Source organism: Stegodyphus dumicola, chromosome 9 (genome assembly GCF_044657685.1).
Source record: "Stegodyphus dumicola isolate Sdum_Otavi_A_Nest chromosome 9, ASM4465768v1".
NCBI lineage: Eukaryota > Metazoa > Arthropoda > Arachnida > Araneae > Eresidae > Stegodyphus > Stegodyphus dumicola.
Window position 1 is genome coordinate 113,292,024 of NC_140776.1, and position 20,991 is coordinate 113,313,014.

General features: G+C 31.3%; 1 protein-coding gene across 3 annotated transcripts in view; it reads right to left on the bottom strand.

Annotated features, from left to right (window-relative positions):
- LOC118181311 (uncharacterized) overlaps positions 1 to 20,575 on the bottom strand; it is a 273,825-nt gene extending 253,250 nt beyond the window's left edge. For all 3 annotated transcript variants that reach the window (XM_035350425.2, XM_035350424.2, XM_085823929.1), the window contains exon 1: positions 19,469 to 20,575. The gene's annotated coding sequence lies outside the window, so the exon portion shown is untranslated. The remainder of the gene's footprint in view (positions 1 to 19,468) is intronic.
- Between the last annotated feature and the right edge of the window lie 416 nt (positions 20,576 to 20,991).

Here is a 20,991-nt window from a genome sequence, read left to right on the forward strand (position 1 = left end):
ATCAAGATCATTTAATCATTTGATCAAGATCAATGAAATTTGCGAAAGGTTTTCAAACTTCTATTTAATATATATTTAAACAAGCTAATATAATATAAGCTGTATAATTTAAATAAAATAAAAGATAGGAAAAAATATACAAATATATTAATTAAACAGACTAAAAAAAATTCAAATTTTGACCTCGCATCAGAGGGTCTATTACGGTTTTTTATGTTTCCACCGAGCTCTCAGTCTACCAATCTACTCTTCTACTCTCCCCTGCTAACTTTTTTTTTTTTTTTTTTTTTTTTTTTTTTGTCTTTTAAACTTTCTTTTAAACTTCTTAAAACGTCGCTTTCTTCGCACTTACGCCAGATAAAATCGCACAGTTCTATCACAAGATTTTTAAAAGCAGTCTGTTTAAAAAATTTTTGATAGTGTGCTAAATGTTGCCATACTTTTTTTAGTATTTGCTATGTTAATTCTTTACAGATAATACATGGTGATTAAATTTGGTGGCAACATTTGATGCAACATTTGAAAAGTGATACGGACAAAACAGCCTGATTTGAGACTAACGGCACCTCTGGTGTTAAAAAGGCGAGCAAAAATTTCTGCTGAACTGCGCAATTCGACAACGAAATGAAATTCGAATAATACTTTGGTCAAAAAGACTCAGTGATACTCAAGATGTATTATTTTTGCAGCGGTCTCTTTGTTTTCATAATCTATGAAAAATTGCAGACAAAATATGAAAAAATAGTTTTTTCTTTGTCTATTCTGTTTCTGTTCGTTGCTTAGCTTCATTTTGCTTTATTCTGCCTGCTTTTTAATTTACTTTGTAGTTATTTATTTCAGGTAAAAGTGAAATCTTGAGGAGTTAAATAATGCACCATTTTAAAAGCGTAGCATTTCGTATCACTTTAATTTTCACATGAATAATTATTCGTATGGTATTATTATATAATTAATTATTTCAGAGTAATATTCAATTATCAAAATACAGTATTAACCATAGTACTTTAAATTATATATACACCTTATTCACGAACGTGAAGTCCTATTTCGGACTTTCTAGATTTAGGCTTTCTGGAGGTGGCAACAAAAATCGTGCCATTTCAGACCTCCCCTTCTGCAAGGGTTCTGAATTAAAAGGAAAAAAAAATTAAAAACCCTGCTATTTCAGCCTTCCTGTTTTTAACCTCTCATAATAGTTGGTGAAGAGGGAGACGTTATAAGGTGAAATCGTGTATTTTGAGTTGCTCCGGAATAAATTGTGAGAAAAACAAGGAAAACCGGAAAGAAAATGTGAGTCTCTAAAGTGCATAAATAAAAATTACTTCAGCCGGAAAGGAAGACATATATGTGCATAGATACTCTATATATATTAACTTTGCTCGGCAGATGGTTGTAAAAAAACAGATTTTCCTATATATCCTTCTCTAAGATGAAAGTAACATTTCTAAAAATCTGTAAAATAATGGATTTTTGTTAAAAACTGTGATAGCAGTATTATTGAGGATTTCACAGAGCACTCTGTTTTTATTACAGATGTTAAATTAGCCAAATCCTCAAAATATTTCATTTTTCGCTTCCATTGTTTCGATTTTCAAGATGTTTCATTTCTGAAAATATTATTCTTTAGATATTCTTTAAATAATTCATTTATTTCTAGTTATAATATTGAATTACAATCAAATTTTTCAAACATGCTGTTTTATATATATATATATAAGGTGTATTTCCCAATGATTTTAATGATTTGTGTAAACTGCATCGAAACTAAGTTTAAAACCTGAAGTGTGAGTGTGACATCACTTTATACATATTTCATAGCCATGTGACCTTCTATTGCGCTTTCGGATTTTACGTTGACCCTGAATGAAAAGGGTGAAATGGGAATCGTTCTCAACTATAGAGACTGAAATAGCACGATTTTTAAAAAAGCCTCAACTGGGAAAGCCTGAAATGGAACATAACCTCCACTTAAGTCCTCATCCGGCATTTTATTTCCTCCACCGTTGGTCATAAACTTCTAATAACAAAAATGTCTTAAATGACGCAAAAATTCTTGTTTTGACACACTGAATTAAAAAAAAGGGGGGGTTGAATGACGGCTGGTCGATTTCATATCACACAAACGAGCAGATTGTAAACAGTACTTTTCCTTCTCAATTCTTTTTTGTTCGTTTTTCATTCACACTTCAACATTTCTTTCTTAATAGCCGCTTATTACGGTTGAGACGTTTTGCTCTCGTTTCTTTCCCGAGTCAAGGTAATCTCAAAAATGGCACGCTACATCGATTCGAACTAGTTAACTGTTATTCAATTTGAATCCGTTGAATGCGGTATAGACGATAGTTTACAAGACTATTGCCCAAGCATTTGATGGACATGTATCATTTTGAGCCTTAAAGATTTTTCTTTCCTCTGGATCTCTTTTTTTTTTTTTTTTTTTTTTTTTTTTTTTTTCATTAGTAGTAATTCGTAGTTCGTGGATATTATCGTTAGTTAAAGCAAACAAACAGCGAAACAATACAAACTTTTTCTTTTTCATTTACGATTTGATGAAGGTAATTGTCATTATCACAATTTTCCTTTCAAAAGCAACCTTTGAAAGCGGTGTAGATATATGCTTAAATTGGAATGTAAAAAACTCAATTGTTTTGACAAGGATATAAAGTTTATCGAATAAACAATAGAATAACTAATGGAATTTGTATACTTTTGTTGATTGCAAATCAGTTTAAAGAAGAATGAGACATCTTAAATTAATAAGAATTTTCTATAACTAGCTACTGGGTTAAAGAAATTGCCCAAGAAATTGGTTTAGAGAGATTATTGGTTAAAATAACAATCCTGAATTTCGTACTTAATCTCTGAGTGATCTTTGAATTACGAATGCTATCATAGTTGTAAGTACACTTTATTAGCCCAAGGGCTATTAGTCTCGAAACATGATTTTGACTTGATTCACTTATCTCCTCCACAGTCAATACATTGTTTCTACTCTCCGTGCCATCACGTCTGTCCACGGCTGTTTTGATAACAGAAACCTTATCGAATGATAGCATTACACGATGAGGAAAAAATGTGTTTCAAACTGTCAAGGGAATGTAAGAAACATATAAATAGGTACTTTCAACAGAATTTTAATTAAGAAAATTGAAAGTTTTTTTATGAACTGTTTATAATGTCTTTAACGCAAAAGTTCATTCATGAACGTTCATAAAGTTTCTGGAAATTATTTGACCGATGCTGTACCCCTAATCTTAATATTCGGAGGGCATCCCTCATTCACTGAAAGAGAACATGCCAGTGTAATAATCAAAACTAAACAAAAAAGAAACTTAAATTTACTGTAGATGTTTTCATAGGATTCCTCCTCCCCCCCTTTAAGGAAAAGAGGAAAAATTGCGTAATGCCCCCTTCCCTCTCCTGAAGAAGTGAGACTCCCGTCTGATCGTCCTCAAAATCAACAGAATTATTGAAAATCTACACTAGGGTCGATATTTGTGCCTCAAGTGCAATATTTGAGCATCAAACTAAAGTCAATATTTGTTTAAATGGCTCACTAAAATCGAAAACAAGCTGTTTGGCGATACAATCTTTTACTTGGCGACATTTTTTTTATTCTTGGCAATTTTTATAATCTACTTTAACTTTGTTTGGGGACTTTATTTCAGTTTGAAAATTTATTCGATAATGATTTGATCATATTAACTGAACTGTTTATTCCAACAAGTGACGTATTGTATTTTCCATGTTTTTGTGTACAATGGGGAGGAACTGAGGCAATTCGATAACAATATCCGAATGGTAACATTGACCACGATCACATGAAGCGGTGTCTACTGGATTCTTCACTCGAATCTGTTGCCATTCGGGAAAATGAAGGCTATTTATCTTTTCGATTAAATTTGGCTCTTATGAATTAACAAATTACGTTATTTAAAAACAACAGATCCAGTTCTTAAGAATATTTGCTTTTCACTTTTCAGTCGGATAAATAAAAATGATGAAAATGCACTGAATTCTCGATATATCTTCATATTCAATATTTTTATGGAATGACGTTCCCTAATTTTCTGTATTAGACAAGAGATATAGAGCGTTCCAATACTTGTCTAAATTTCTATCTAATATCCCATAAAACAGTGAGCTTAGAGTCAAATTGCATGCATGATCCGAAAACAACTGACGGGGCAAAATCTTTTCTTTTTCCTTCTCTCTCTTCCCCCCTTTCTTTTCTTTTCTTTTTTTAATGTAATGGAAAGTTTTATTAACAAAATAAAAAATATTTTAAGTAAGTTTTAAATTTTGCTCGCTAAACACTTATCAAAACATAACAAGCAAAAATGATAATATCATAAATAAAAACAACTGCAATTTATATTTATTTTCAATCTGAAATCTAAAATTTGGTACCTGCAAGACATTTTTGCTGGTTACACTTTGTAATTTAAGTACATTGACAGCTAAATATTAAATTCTGAGACTAATGTTTCTTTCAAATAATTCTGATATGTTTAATTAATCATTAAATAATTTAACTTAAACCAAAAGTAAACAAGTTTTGAAATCTTTCTAAGCTTTCGGATAAACTGTTGCGTGTGGGACATATTTCAGAATAAATACTGGCAACCTAGTCTCTTTCTCTTATTTATTAAATTTCTCTTCGAAACATAAATAAAAATACATATCTTTGAATATAAAAATGTAAATAATTATAAACTTCTTTATTCTTACCACAGCCTGAATGATTCTGATAAAGTTTGTATAGCCTTGGAGAGAAATGACTAAATCTTCATCTTTTTTATAAGTTTTCAACTATGAAAAAAACGCTTCACATATAAATGTATTCTTAAACAAAGCTATTATTCTTAGCGCAAATTTCGTAAATTTTTAAAATCGTCAAATAAGATTTATATCACATTGCAAACTAATTATCTCCACTTGTAGATTTTTGCCACATTATTCAAGTTCGTTTTTAATGGTAATGAAAATAACATTAACTCGAAATTCGAATAACTAACATCCTGAAATTTTTGAAACACCGCATTTGTAACAAATACATAATTGAAATATCTTCGCGAGCCGCATAAAATTTGTTCGGGGGCCTCCAGTTTGAGATTACTCTTCTAAAAATGTTTCGCTCTTCCAGTCGGGCCATTTCTAATCACAATCTCAACCGAGTTAATCCGATTTTTTTAAATGAAAATTACTACTAAGATCTTTGGGAGATAAGGCAATGCTAACCATTCGTTCTGTGTGATTCATCAAATCAAACCATTTTTACATTATTTTATGAGATGATCTCCCTTTTTCTCCGTCTAATCAAAACGTATATAACGAACCAAGTTTTCGATCCCTTGAAGTTCGTTATAGCGGGATTCGATTGTAATTACGTTTTTTGAAACGTTTTTGTAATTAGAAATCTATGTCTATGGCCAATGGTTTCGAAAATAAAGACTGGGTGAGGACTTTTGTGGACACGGTGTATACTTCTTCGAATTCTTCAAAAGAACTCAACCGACTCAACAACATAAGAAGGTAAAATTTAGTTTTTCGCTACATTTGATTTATGACGCTTTCACTACGTAATCCCGTCAGCAGATTGGAAGACGTAACCCATGGCAACGTACAGCACACGGATCTGAAGTAATGTCCAAGCGACCGTTTCGGCTTAGGACAACGTCCATCCAACCTTGACATGGTATGACAGGTGCCGCCAATCATAATAGAAAACGGCACCTTGGCCAGCTGGGGATTGTTTGTACCCGCTGGCAAAGACCTCTCCAGAGGTCAAGAAACCTTGGCTTGCTTACTTATTGCTTTTTTTTCGCTACGTTCCGAAATAAATAGTGACTACAGAAAGGAAAGTTATGTCGAACCATGATGACAAGTATTATTTTATGGTGGAATTCCTCCCCTTCTCAACGATGGATCGATTCTCTCCTTTGAGTTGAATGATCCCACAACAAAGTTCAAGCTGAAGTTCAAATTACGTTGGGGGAAATAAAAATATGTTAGGTTGAAGAGAAATTTTGGCTGCATATGTTCGAAAATCGAATGCATAGCTGCTAATTCTCCCGGCTGGTGTTTTTCATCCCATCTTCAAAGCAGTGCCATAGCTAGAATGTTCGCCGCCCTCTTGATATACAAACAAATAACTAGAAAAAATATGAAAACGGAATGCGGGGGGAAAATAACACTGTACGTTTATTTCTGAAGAAAAAACTTTAATTCCAGCATTTAAAAATTATATTATTATCCTGCTTGTTTCTTTGTTCGTAAAGCCATCGATGACATTTTAGAAGTCTATTTGATTGCTCCAGCTGCTGTTAGAAAGATTTTTTTAATGCAAAGTAAACATTTCTAGGTCTTAAATGATTTTTATTTAAAAATTGCTCCTCACAACTAGTAACACTTAACAGCAATTCACTGGAAAGTTCGCACTAGTATTACAATATTTGGAACTATGTTCTGGAGACTGTATTTTTGGTGTAAACTGAAAAAATTCAAAATGACTGCCCTTCCACGTTTCTGTTTCGATTTCCCTAGCAATAACGAAAATAAAATTATTAAATGCTTCTTTCTTAATGAGGAATTCTTCCTTACAGTCATCGTGATCATAATTTAATGGATACTCGTAATTTGCATTCAAAAGTGTCAACGGAATGAAAAAAGGAATAAAAAGGGTCTGTACCTATTGAAATCAGATGGGGATTTCTTTGAATATTTTACTTAGACTGAAAGGTCTTTTTCTTCATAATTTAATTCTGTGTTACAATTTGGAATCTAATTATTCTTCATGTGCCTCGATGATCCACCTGACTAACTTATAAAATAATGTTTCACGCATTACATACACCGTCTAAAAATGCGCGCTCGGAGCGGATCGTCTCCTTCGCCCTCCCTTTAACTACGCCACTGACCAATACTTCAAAAAACATTGCGATCGCAACATACACATTGTTCAGAGAACAGAATTTTCATCGGGTCACCGGGATTTCCCACTTTTTAATTTTTACCCTTTGCTACGGAAAGTGTTTAAAAGAAATGTGTTTATTGCTTACATATCGCTTAGCTTGTTAATCAATCAAAGAGAGATTCAATTTGAAAGTCAAAGATCTTATAAATTGCTGACTGGCACCATGCTGACGAATGGAAGATAAAATATTTATTTTCAGGCAGTGATAACACATTGCTTTTAAACTTCTAAATTTCTTAATAAAATATTCATTAAATGACCAAAAATTATGAAGTAAAGATGCACTTGTTCGGGTTAAAAACTACGTGGGTTCGAAATCAGGTAGCTGTGCGTACCATCATTTTCCGCTATGTGAGTAACATCCGTACATGCATGCATACATACATTTCTTTATTTAATAGTTGAAGTGATGCTGCTTATTATATCACAAATGTTAATCATTTATTTGCATATTCTTGCAATTTCAATTATTATATTTTAATGCATATAATTTTCTCCTAATAATTTCCCCCTAGATAAAGTTTAAAAAATGTTTTAAGACAGATGCCTTACTGGCCATTCAAAAGTTGCAGGCGGCCCCCGCTGCGATTTTATGTGGCCCGTTAAGCCATTTCAATTACGCGTTTGTTGCAAATAACAATAAATTTGTTGCAAAGATTTCAAGATTTTACCTATTTAAAGTCCGAGTTTATATTATTTTCCTTTCCAATGAAAACGAATATGAATCAACGCCCTAGAAAATACATAAATAGAGCTAATTAATTTTGGATGGGATATAAATCTTATTCATAGATTTGAAGGTAGAGATTTTAATAACTTGCCCATAAATAAATAAGCTCAGTTACGAAATTTTTGAACTAAGAAAATTCGCTTCGTTTGGAAATACACTTATATGCGAATAGCTTTTATTCACTGTTGAAAATTAATAAGAAAAGAACCCGACTGACTGACAAGCATCTATAATCCCTGATGAATATAATTTCTAGTCATTTCTCTCTAAGGCTACAAAAATCAAAATCAAAACGTCATCGTGTGTCAAGGTATAGTAAGAAATTAAGAAACTTTTAGAATTGTTTCCATACAAACATATGTATTTTTATTTATGCGTCGAAGAATAATTTAATGGACAAGAAAAAGACACTGGGTAATCATTATTTTTGGCTACCCAGTGTTATCTCACTTCGTAAATTTTCTCGGAAAGCTTTGAAAGATTTCATAATTTGCTTACTTTAATTTATATTTAATTAATTTTTTTTAATGATTAATTAAACACGTTAGAATTATCTGAAAGAAATGTCAGTCTAAGAATTTAATATTTAGTTGTCAATACCAAAAAAAGGGGGGGAGAAGGAGGGGGACAGTTCTATGTTTTCCGTTCTACTAAGCCTGATTGACGAAACTTAACTTCCGTTTTTCATGTCTCAAAAGTGGTACCAAGTGTATATATTAGACTAATATTATACCTTTGCTCTAACATAGGTATTTCGATCCAAAATCGGACTTTTTCTGAAATGGCATACCTATTTTCTCCATGTTTCGTTTCTTTGACTCATTATTTCAAAATATTGAATTTTATAAAATTTGTTGAAAACTTTACCAAGAAATTTAAAAATTTATCTTGGCGAACATTTCTTAGTTTGCGCCAAGAATAAATAATTTACTTGCCGAAACTCTTAATTTAGAGTAATCTATTTTCCTTTCCCTTTTCTCATTGTGCACGAGCGTACAAAAAAGCTGCATCGTTCGTTCTTTAAAATAATTTTAACGAAGTGCGTAAAGTACATTTGGCATATTATCGCTTATAACTTATATAGCTTATAAATATGTCAAATTTCAAAACGTGCCAGTATATAAATTTGTGTATATCTTTGCAAGTTTTGAATAAAAAAAGCTTATTTTTTCCAAGTTTGTAACCTATAAAATTTTTATCATTGCCTTAAAGTAGATGTACTTCTACTTTAAGGCAATGATAAAAATTTTATAGGTTACAAATTCAAAAATGTTTTCGAAAAATTTATAAATATTACTAACAAATAAATAACTAATATAAATTTTAACAAAAATCAGAAACAATTTTATTTAATTATTTAACTCTATTTAATTCCGTATGGCAACTTATGATTTAATTATTCTTCACCTGCCTCGACGATTTACCTGACTAACCTCTATAATATAATGTTTCAATCAAAAACTCGGCCCCTGAAAATGTGGCGCCCGGACTGCACCTTCTCCACTGTCTCAACATCCCCTGACAGATCACCAGACCTCCCAGGTTTTACTTTTTAAGTCTTTGCTGCGGAAAATGATAAAAAGATATAGGTTTATTGCTTTGAAATCTCGTAATACACGTGAAAGATTAAAAAAAAAAAAAAAATGTTAATTTCCTGCAGTGGTAACGCGTTTCTTGAAAATCGCTAAATTAGTTAATTAAAAATTCGTTAAATTCCTGTAAAAATTATGAAATAGGAAATAAACAAAAACAAATCCAAAATTAAGGTATCGAGATGCGCATGTTCCGGTAGAGGACGACGTGTGTTTAAAATCAGATAAATCTGTTTTTCGAAGTAGAGATTGATATTATTTGTTACATCACAGTTGTAAATCATTTATTTGCACAAACTTGCAACTTAAATTGCTGCATTTTAAAAAAGCGCATAATTTTCCTTTTACCTACTTGCCTCTAGGTAAATTTTACGAAATATCTTAAGATATTTAAATGGGTCGAAAAAGTCAACGATTTAGATCTGCAGGCATTTCCTGAGTGATTATCATCTCACTTGCAAGTAAAGATAAAATATTCAATATTTCATATATGGATAATTCCAATCACTTCTGAATAAACAAGAAACTAAAATGATTGCGGAGATCAATCCATGCAAAAAGGGAAAATATACAAGCCGAATAGAATTTCATCTCGAATTTGTTTTAAGTTGCGTTTATTTTCAAAACCTCTTAAAAATAAGCCGATTTTACAAGAAATTGATGTCGAGAAATTTTCAAGGTCACCGAACATCCTTTTGTAGCAGCCAAAATTCCATTTGTAAAAGGTCGTTTATTAAAATATCTTATGTGGACACCACATGACTTCCTTTTACAGCCTATTAAATTATACACATTTTTGGTGCCTTTTATTTAAACTTATTTCCTTAAATTTCATCAAAAGATACATCTCTCATTCAAAGACGAAAATACATAAGAACTCAAAGCACCTTCATTAAAAATTTTTGGTTGGTTGGGTGGTAACGGAGGACGGGATGGCTGATGTTTAACAGAGGTAAACAGGTATATGTCCCGCGCCCTCCTCTATCTAGTGGCAGCAACTCTCAGGAGCCTCATGAGGCCACCTCGGAAGTTTATTGAAGAATTTTACGTAATTGTACACAGCCATACAGGGGCGTCTTAAGAATACATTAGTTTTGATCGATAGGCAAATGATTTGTTACATCTTGGTTTGTTAGACACTAATTACAGTATATACAAACACATACACTTACACTTGCACATATAAAGACATATACAAAACATTTGTAAAACACATATAAATGTACATATATAACACATATAAAACATGTAAGCACATTATAGAATAATAGAAATTAGATACTAGTTTGCACACACTTATACAAGAAAAACACATATAAATGTACATATATAACACATATAAAACATGTAAGCACATTATAGAATAATAGAAATTAGATACTAGTTTGCACACACTTATACAAGTAAAACACATACTTATAATGAAACATAATTAAGCTAATATATAGTATACACTTACACTAAAGACACATATAGATCACATGTAAAATGCGCATATAAACATACATAAAGCATGCAGACACACTGTAGAATATTAATTTTTGTTATTAGATTGTAGTAATTACAGATGAAACTTTACGCTGTAGAATACATTATGCAATACATTATATCAGGTACACAAAACTTATTTAATTTGAACAGATATACAGCGCTTTTTATATACTAACAAAACAGGCATGGTAAACAGGCATGTGTCCAAACCTAGAACACCAAATACAAGTTTAAAAAAAATTACAATTAAAATTAGAGTTTCTACGCAAAAACAAGCAATTCGGCTAGCGACAGGAATACGAAATTTTCAGGGCACGAAATTGAAATTTAATTATTGGTCATACTGGACAAAAAGCCAGTGCACCAACTGACTTAATTCATTATTCTACTAACCTTCTCAAATGTAAACAAATGGTGGCCTCGTTAGGCTTAGCACCACTTTTAAATTGTTGATAATTTTACTATTGTATGTAGATAAACAATTAATTATCAATTTTTTTAATAATTAATCAAATTTTGATTACGCCGATTAGTTGATGGTGGATATTCGGCTGTCGACTCCACGATCATCATTAACTTATGTGTAATTTATTTTAATTCTCTATTTCTGTCTTTTTAAAGCATTTTTAAAGGCATAAAAAGTTTAACCGGAAAACAAGAACAACATAATTCAATCACTTTTAAAGCAGTTAGTGCACAGTTACCAACAAATGAGAATTAAAAAAAAAACTCAATACTAGCTCACCGAGCATGGTAACAGAGTAGCAATATATATACATATATTATACACACACTTTTGGTGCGCCCCATTGCAACGAAAAGTGCACAATTATGTGTTATAGCAGGTTATGTTATGTAAAAGGGTCTATGAAGAAGATCATCCTTTTTAAAAGGAATCGATACAAGAAAAATATTGGGAATTCCGGGTCTAAAAGAATAAATAAAACATTGAAAAAGAATTAATTAAGTATCCAACATGCATTAATTTCAAATTAATAGCTGCAGATTCAATATTACGATCAAGTTTCACAATTCATGATGAAAGAAAAAAATTCTTTATTGATAAAAACATTTGTCACAAAAAAGCAAAAGAAGAAATTAATAAAAGAAGAAAAAATACCAAGTAGTATCCATACAGACATTTAATGATTCCACATTAACAGCTTCAAGCTCAATTATCGTCAATTTCACAAAACATAAATACTTTACATAGGGAGAACTCAAATCTTACAAAATAGGAAAAAGTACACAGCGCAGTTTTCTTTAACGTTCTCCATTTTAATCGTTGCAATTCATTTTTAATCAAATCCTCCATAAACCAAAGACCAAAAGTTTCATACTCGAAGTTAGTTAAATAAAAACCTCTATTTTCACATGAATAAATAAAAGTAATCAATATGAGAAAATGCTTTGAAAAGACGAAATAGAGAGTTAAAATTAATTACAAATAATTCTGAAATTAATCGGATGAAATAATGAAGTGATGTGTACATCTATGTTTTTATATTTCCCGCACTGTGGGGAAAAAAAGGTAAAATCTAGAGCTATCGAATTTTGAATACGCAGAGTCCTCCATCGGAACATAAGCACCTCGAAGAGCGAATTTTGAATTTTTTAAAAAATATTTTGTGCTTATGTAATAAATTTAGCGATTTGTAAACAAGCAATGGCAACAACATTTTTATCTCCAGTGCATCAGACTGTTGCCATTCGGAAAAATGTAAAAGTGGTCATCTTTTAGTTTAAATCAAAAAGAGTTATTTGAAAGCAGTCTTTTACCAATGCCTAAAAAGACATCTATCTTCCGCGCGGGTGCGTGTTGTCATTCAGTAAAGCGTAACATATTTTGCTTTCCTATCGAATCTGACTATTCTTGAGCAACAAACTGAGCGATTTTAAACAATAATTGCAGTTCTTAATATTTTTTCTACTTTTTAATCTGATTGATTGAAATAAAAATGTATTTAAATCATGAGATACCTAATTAACAAGCGCGCGCACAATGTAAATTTGTCATTAAAACTGTAATATTGAAACTTTTAACACTTTTTTTCATATAAATTAACCCCTAGACACTTTTTATTCAGTCAAAAAGAAAGAATTGAAATGAGATTATTCTTTCAATAATGCTTCTGTTTGCACAGCAGAATATCTAAATCGCGTAAGAAATTTAAGAAAGAATAGTTATTTAACTTTACAGATCGATATCAAATTCCAAATTCGTTTTAAAATGCAAAATACATAGCAGATTATAGCAAAACTATATCGCTGAAAAAAAAGAATGCAGAAGGTAATATATAATTATCAAAGCAAGGGAAAGTAAAAACGAAAATGAAAGTTCGTATTTAAAAAGTAGGGGTCAAACAACTAAGATAAATATAGACAATGCTATTACTTTTGTTTTGAATCTACTTCGCATAATCATAGTCTCTAGGTTTGGAATGACAAACAGATACGGATGAACGCGTAAAAAAGGTAGTATTCAGAAAAGAAATATTATTGAACGCATGAAAAATTTTAAAAAAAAAATGTTAGGCCAAAATTAAAAGCAAACTAAAAATAAAAATATTCACGTTGAAACGGAATTATCGTATTTGTGACAAAAATATGTGTGGGGACATGTATGTATAAATTTAAATTTTTTAAAACCAACTGTGCACTAATTTCTTCCATAACTGATCTAGAAACAAATGTAATTTGAATTATCATGCAATTTAATAAAATATATATATCAAATAAAATAAACTGCATTCTGAAAACTTCAGATTAACACCTCGTTAAACAGATAACAACACACTTCAGATTAACATTAACTTCAGTCTAAACACCTCGAAAAATTTATTTATTTCTATATTACTTCTTTGAAGACTAGCCGTTCGAACGTCCACGAGTTTTAATTTTTTAATTGAAAAAAGCATGTAACAGTTTTAAGAGTCCAGTTAGTGTCATTTCATACCAATATTTAATATTTCTAATTAGATAGCTCATTAAATTTATTTACATTTAAATCAAACGAACTAAGAAGTATAGAATTACTTTTAGGAGCCGCGTTTATTGCTTTTCAGTCGCTTCATTTGCTACTTACTAACAGAAAGATAAAATTTGAAAGTTAGATATCTTAGGCTTTACTGGATGGCAACACGCTGGTACGTGGAGATAATAGGTATTCTATTTGAGTGCAGTGGAAACACGTTCTTCTTTTTCCGTTCTTACGGATTATCACATTATCATAAGTCAAACAAAGTCAAGCGCTATTGAAGGCAGTACTTCAATCTGAGCTGGTAATGTTCATTATTCATTATTGGTATTTGCGGAAAAACGTTGCTTTCAAACAGCCGTATTTGTGGATTTAAACTGAAAGATAAATAATTTTCACCTTTAAGAATGGCAATAGTCTGGCGCGCTAAATAAATGATTCCTCAAGGCATGTTGAAAGTGACATCAAATTTTGCAAAATTTGAAATTAAATATCGCGGTAAATTTTTGTCGTATGGAGTCAAACTTCTTACAATTTTGTTTATTAATAACGAGTATGAAAACGTATCTAAATATAAGTGTAGGAATCGGGAGACCGCAGTTAAAGTTAGATTTCTTTATTTGTCCAAATTCAAATTTTTCATTTGGCATTGCCAAAATATGAATATTTTCGTCATTTAAATCATTTCTATAATTGGAAGTATATGACTACGACCAACGACTACGAAAATAAAGGCCGGGTAAGGGAGGTAGCTATATATATGTTATGTATATGTGTGCGTGCGCGCATGTGTGTGTGTGTAATAGAAGCAAATTTTAAAAATCCCTGATGTAGGAACACTGAGACTTAGAAACTTAGATATTCTGATGACGAAGCACGTAGATGGCATATTGAAGAGGATCCATACTGTAGGGAAAGAATTTTGATTGCGTAGAATACTAATCCACAATGAACAGAAAACTTGGCATTCCAGGCGGAATAAATTACATTTTTATTTAAATTTTGACGTATGTACCCACAATTCACTTGGCACTCTAATCGTGCCTATTACCAGAACATTTACACTTTTTTACTGTTGCGAGAGAAAGAGAGCAGAATGTAATAACGTCCAAGCGTCACAGAGGGTGAAGCTGAAAGGGCGCATTTATCCAATATGGAATATCGACAATATAGAATATATATATAGCAATGCTTAAGTACTGTTAAGTTGATAAAATGAATGAGACTCAAAAGTTCATGTGACAAAAGTTCCATATTTTAATCAACACATACGGAAAGTAAACACTTTCTCAGAAGTTTAGCAAAAGGAAACACGTTAAAATGTTCAGCGTTGTAAAGTAATACGCCACTTGTAAGATTATAACGATTAAAAAAATTATTGTATATAACTAGAACCTGGTTACGGAAGTATGGCATCATTTGTTATGTTATAGAAATAACGGTATCATTTGTAATGTGATGTAAAATACTATGCATGGTAATAATTAATTAATTTATGAAATTAATTTTGAAAAAATAGCTGAGCACTGCAATAAAATAACTATGCAAAGTACTGTAATAAAATGTATAGAATAAATTCCTTTTTTACATTATTTTTTAATATTAAAAGCAACAGATATTGAATTATATCTACCAAATAAAACTGACTCCATTAAATTAAAATTTTTAAGTAATGAACAAAAGTGAAAGTATTGCTGATGCTCTTGCTTCCGCCCTCTTGGCAATACAAACAAAAGTGAATCGAATGTCAATGCATTATTTCTTTTTGCTCATAACTTTTAAAATACACATTTATTATTGCATATTAATTATACTGATATTATTGACATTAATATACAATAAACAGAGTGCTTACCTGAAAATTTAGCAGAGACGAGATACTCAGCTAGCAGAAGGAACAGAACTAAGAAAATAGTCGTGAAAATCCTCAGACATTAAAAAAAAGCTATGTTAAACTCTTTAGTCAGTCCCTCTTAATAATACTAGACACGGTAAAATGTGAATTCATTCACCAGAAAATACATTTCCACGATTTCTAAGTATCACATGAATAAAAACACGGTATAAACTCTATTTCTAATCAAAGAGGAAGTAACTAAAATTCCAAGCCGTTAGCATAAAAAATAATTTCCTTTCAAAGGTTTATTGAAACATTTAACAATGAATCGGGAAGGCAAGGTCAGCCTTGCAAGGATACCTCCCATTAAAGAAGAATTACGTGAACAAAGTCAAGAAAGGTCAGGGTGTGGGAGACTGAAAAATTTCTTGTGGTCACATTAAATGTTTGCTATAACGTGTATGTGACATCCGTGCGACATTCACATCCACATTCCAATGTGACAGTTCTGCGACGTTGTATCGTGGTTACAAATGTAATGTGACGGTAATGTAACATTGAGATATCACTGTAAAGTTTAGCAACTAAGTGTTCTATATGGAGTTATAGCAATTCCATAAACAAAATTTCAACGTTCTACGGCTAATCTTTTCTGAGTTTTGCCAGAAACCTACATACCCATGTACAGACGTCACGAACGTACGTACAGACTATACAAACGCCACGAAAGAAATCCCTTTTGAATATATTTTAAATCTATTTTACAATCCGTTTTCGAAAAAAGCATTCTTAATTTTGTTCGTACGTGCAAACGTCAAGCCCCCCCCCCCCAAAAAAATTAAAATGCTTCTGCTGAAATACGAAAACTGGAATTTTTGAAGATTACATTATTTTCTTTACTTTGTACAAGGAAGCAAAAATATGTAACTTTAAACCTAAGAAAAAAATATTTTCAACACAAGGTATGTAAAGTCTCAGAATCTTTAAGCATCAACACACGTACAAAAGTATAAGCAAACATTTTGATGAAATGAAGCATATTTTTTCAACGTTATTTTTAAAGGCCTTTAAAGAATGAATATAAAATGTATTTGAATATTGATTTCAAAATTTAAACTGAATGAATGTAAAGCTTGAAAATATATGATTTGATATGAATGTAAAAAAATATTTTCGAACATAGGTATATAAAGTCTCAATCTTTAATGCACATGTACAAAGTATATACAAACATTTGGTGAAACATTTGGCACATGTTTTCAATGTTATTTTTAAAGGCCTTAAAGAATTATATTCATTATTCATTATATTCAAATGTATTTGAATTTTAATTTCAAAATTTAAGCTGAATGAATGGAAAGCTTGAAAATATATGATTTGATATGAAAATCTGAATAAGAAATGCTTTATAGGTTCTAGACATTACGTGTTTAAGATAAAATTTCACTAAACACGCTGTTTACAAGTTTCATTTTATTACTGATAACTGAAGTTTACAAAATTTCATTTTATCATTTTTATATTTTTAAACATCATTGAGAAAAAATTTAATAAAAAATTAAAATCTGAAGGGGTTCCGATTTTAGCGGTCGCTCAAAACAGCTGTTTAAAGTTTAATATGGTCTATCAATATTAATATACAGTGTCTCGCAAAAGTGATGGGACACTTGTGCTTTACAAAAGGAAACTGTAGTAAAATAAATTACAGAAACATGTAAAAATTTTTTGTGGGTGTGTTTCATACTTAAATTTAGTAACAATTATTACCTAATATACATTTTCTCAAAATATTAAAATAATAATTTAATAAAAATACAATTGTTTAGAACGGAGCAAAAAATGGCTCACATAAGTGATGGGAAACTTACTTTTCCATCAAATATTTATCCAAAAATTTTACTTTTTAAAAGGTTTTAATATTTTGTTGGATATCCTTTTACTTTTAAAACATGATTTAATCTTCTTGGGATGGTTTCGACTAATTTTTTTTATGATTTCTGGAGTGATTTTTACCCCATTCTTCTTGAAGCACCGATTTTAATTGTTGTTTTGAAGAAATGGTGTGTTTGCGAATTCTTGATTCCAATTCTTGCCAAATATTCTCTATGGGATTTAAGTCTGGAGATTGTGGTGGTGTTTTTATTATTTCCGGATAGTTATACTGCTCTAACGTTCAAAGCAGTGTGCTTGGGGTCATTGTCCTGGTAGAATTTAAAATCGTTATGAAGGTTCAATTTTCGTGCTGAAGATTTCAAATTTTGATTTAAAATGTCAATATACTTGTACTGATCCATTATACTGTCAATAAAAACAAGATTACCAACTCCAGCGGACGACATACACCTCCATACCATAACTCCTCCTCCACCATGTTTTACTGTTGGCTCCAAGTTCTGTTTGCGAAATTCTTCCCTGGGTTTTCTCCACACCAAGATTCTACCGTCAGAACCAAATATATTAAATTTACTCTCATCAGCAAATATAACTTCATTCCAGTAATCAGAATTCTTATTTATGTTGGATTTTGCGAAAGCCAGTCCGAGTTTTCTATTCTTTTCACTTACGAAGAATTTTTTCCTCGCTACTCTACCGTGATATCCAGCAAATCGAATTACTCTTCTAATAGTCTCAGGATTAAAATTTATTCCATATAATGCGTGTAAATCAGCAGCAACTTTAGGAGCACTCATTCTTGGATTTTTTTTAATATTTCGAACGATAATTCGCTTTATTCCATTGGATAGCTTTGATGGTCGGCCAGGTCTTCTTTTATCCTGAATCATATGATTCTTTTTATATCGTTTAATGATATTGAAAACTGTTGAATGACTCAAGTTAACTGTTTCAGCAGTTTCTCTAATAGATTTTCCACGTTCAATATGCAGATTAATAACTAATTTTCGAATTTCAGGCAAGGTTTCTTTTCGTTTGGCATTCATGGCTGCACAGAGCTAAAAAACACAAAAATTCCAAAACAAACTGGAGCGAAATACTGCAGACGATTTTATAAATTATTGCCAATTGCTTTTGAGTAAAAATAAAAAACCCCAAAAGTATTTTTATTGTAGTACGTAGTAGTATCTAATGGTGTCCCATCACTTATGTGAACCATTTTTTGCTCCGTTCTAAACATTTGTATTTTTATTAAATTAATATTTTAATATTATGAGAAAATGTATGTTATGTAATAATTGTTATTAAATTTAAGTATGAAACACACCCACAAAAATGTTTACATGTTCTTTTAATTTATTTTATTACCTTTTCCTTTTGTAAAGCACAAGTGTCCCATCATTTTTGTGAGACACTGTAGATGATCCAGGTAGAATAGCTAAAAATTTGAGAGTATACTAGATGAATATACATCGAGACTAACATGGGAGAATTCTATATCTTCTATGTATTTCAAAATTGAAAAACTATGGAAATTATTCTATAAAAATAATTATATTGTCTTTAATTAAATGTATCAAGAATTTAATACATTATTTAAATCAATCCGATTAAAAAAGCCAGGAAATAATATTCTTAAGAATTGCATCTGTTGCTTTTAAATAACTTAGTATGATAATTCAGAAAGGACAGATTCAATTTGAAAGATACCTATGTTATATTTTGCTGAATGGGAATAGACTGGAATGCACAGTGAAACAATGTAAAATCGTGTTTCGAGCCTAATTATCCCCTATGAGTTAATAATGGCGAAAATTTCAATCTTTAAAGCAGCTTACATTTTAAAAAAACCTGTTTCATAATTGCTACAGGACTTTTACATGTCAAACAAATATAAATATTTATGCTTCGAAAACAGGGAAATAAATTTCGTTCCTTATAAAATCTGAGAAATTTTAAAAAAGACACTTACCGTCCTAAAGCTGATTGAATCCAGTTTTAATTCATAGCTGGGCAACATGTAGGAGAAATCAACATAAATGATTTTATTCAATATTTGACGAAACCAGCAACGTGACACCTCCACTCGCCGTAGAACCTAATCAGAAAAAACACTGGAGAATTGCTCAATCCTTCGCTCAAATGAAAGCGGGAAACTTCACTTTCCGGCAAGTCTTCATGAATCGGGAGGGAAAAAAATAGTAAAAGAAAATTCCAAAGTCAACTTGTTCGCTGTTTAGCCTTCGTTTAGAATGCCTTCTGGGAGTTAAGTTGGGTTTTTTTCTGTTTGTTTCTCTCTCCAATGCGGTAATAGAACGAATAAAAATGGTAATAATCGTGTGCAAAGCGGAGAGAGTCCCATAATGAAGAAGGAAAACAAAATTTGGGTGGAGCTGATAAAGTTTAAATTGGAGCAGTTTTCATTGTTTGTCAGCAACAACAGCCTCTTCACAAATTGTATTAAATGAAGAATAAATTAAGATATTCCTCGGGGAAATGAAATGTTTTGAACCATCTGAGCCTTGATCTGCTTTTCATCGATGTACCAAATTAACGGAATGTTGTTGCTTCTTGTTTGTAAGAAGACCAGCAAGAACAAAAGCAAGGTGAAATTTCTTCTTTAACGTAAGGAATTCAAATAAATAATAATTTTCACCTACCGGCCTTGTTTTTGAAGAACAATCAGTTAATCCATCTGTTTTTTGGTAGTTGATTATAAATACAATCACTTTTATCAGATATTCAGAAGTGTTGTTCTTTCCTGAACATTAGCACAGCTTCTCTATATGAAGAACTGTTGAATAAGATGCGGTCACGACGAAATACTAATAAGGCTAAATACTGTCATATGTTTATAAAAACGAACGATATAGCACGAAAATAATTCCACCTCCCTCTCCCTCTGGGCTTATGTTAAACAGCTAAAGTAGGATGATGAAACAAATAAGAGCGCGACCTATGAACTGCTACAGAACCTCATTCGAGAAGCGTGCAGACGATTATGAGTGATGAGGAAAGAACGTCACCGCACGCGATGCAACTGGTGGGGATGAGCCGCGTTTTCGCGGGCCAAACCGATTGACAGAATATGGCTCCGAGAGAACAAATTTTCAGCGGGACTGCTGTGAAAATCTCTCGGAATATCCCCAGCGCCATCTATATGCTGCCGCTAAAAATAAACCTCGTTTTTCTTTCCCTGCACATCGTTGATCATGTGTTCGAAAATTTGTCACCAGATGCTCAAGGGTGAAGAAGGAAATGTCATTGACAGAGAACTTTCTCAGGAACGTAACAAAAAATTTTGCATCGAGATATGGATTTTTGGTTGCTTTCCGTTGTATGACACAGTGTTTGTTTCCAAGCCTTCTGTTTTTTAGTTTTATTTACAAATATTAGTTATTAAATATCAGCAAAATAACTTCCTTTCTTTTTCACTTATACTATTCACCTAGTTTAAAACTGCTTGTTTTGAAAAAAAGTTATTCAAAACGTTTC